Here is a 1,139-nt window from a genome sequence, read left to right as displayed (position 1 = left end):
GGGTCCCCGGTGTCGCTACCGGGGATGCTCACGGGGCTCTGGACCAGCAGCTCCCCCCGTGCGCTGGGCTGGGGGCTCCTCGCTGCCCCGGGGGCTCCCAGCGCCGTCCTTGGCCCCCAGGCAGGGGCAGGGTTGGGGGGATCCCCCTCTGCAAGCGCTGGGGAGGGACACGCAGCTCTGCCACCAGCCCGAGGATGAGGGCAAAGCCAACTGGAGAAGAGGGGACAAGTCACAAGGAGGCATCATCTGCTGGCAGGGATGATTTTTTGAGGGCTCTTTCTCATCTGCTTGGTTGCCAGCCACCACAGCTCACACCACGGGCAGGAGAGTGGCTCGGCACTGGGCAGCAGTGGGGTCACTCAGTGCTCGTGTCCAGCTCACGGTGCCACCCTGGTGCCACCACTCCTTCCCAAAGCCCTGACAGGCCCAGCTGGGAGCATTTCCCCCCTGAAAGACACCAACTCCAGCAAAAAGCTGGCTGGAACAAGGAGGGGCTGCGGGGACACCAGAAAAACAGAGCTGGGGGACTCAGTGCTCATGAATAACAAGGTCTGTGCACAGAGGAAGGGCCGTGGAGGGGTTGGGAGCTCCTGGGGACGTCAGGAGCTACGGACTGGAGGGAAGTTGGGGTGTCTGGGACACACACAGCTCCCACCAGCAGCATTTTGCCCATGCAGCAATGGATGCTGCATCTCTCCAACTCCAAGCTCCTCCTAGAAAGGACGATAATTGTTGTGAAAACACAGTGGGGCTTTCCCTCCTGCACTTAATTGTTACCCACACACACGCACAGAGGTACAAAGTCCACCCTGAACCAACAGATTCCCCTCACAGTGTGTGCGAACCCACTTCAGCCCCAGCACCCTCCTTTCTCCACCCAGGCTGCGGATGAGGCCACCGGATTTACCCCAGCCGGCAGCCCCGGGGGGACTGGGAGCTGGTGCCTGGGGTGCAGCACCAGCCCTGGAGGGAGAAAACTGTCCCAGGCCAGCGAGCAGTGCAGCCCAGTGCAGTCAGTGCAGTCAGTGCAGTCAGTGCAGTGCAGCCCAGCGCAGACAAGCCCAGTCCAGCCCAGTCGGGTCTATCACAGCTCCCCCGGTTCCCCCCGGTCCCGGTCCCGTCCGCCGCCACCGGCGGGC

Source organism: Geospiza fortis, unplaced genomic scaffold, assembly GCF_000277835.1.
Source record: "Geospiza fortis unplaced genomic scaffold, GeoFor_1.0 scaffold432, whole genome shotgun sequence".
Taxonomy (NCBI): domain Eukaryota; kingdom Metazoa; phylum Chordata; class Aves; order Passeriformes; family Thraupidae; genus Geospiza; species Geospiza fortis.
Note: the sequence above shows the minus strand (reverse complement) of the source record.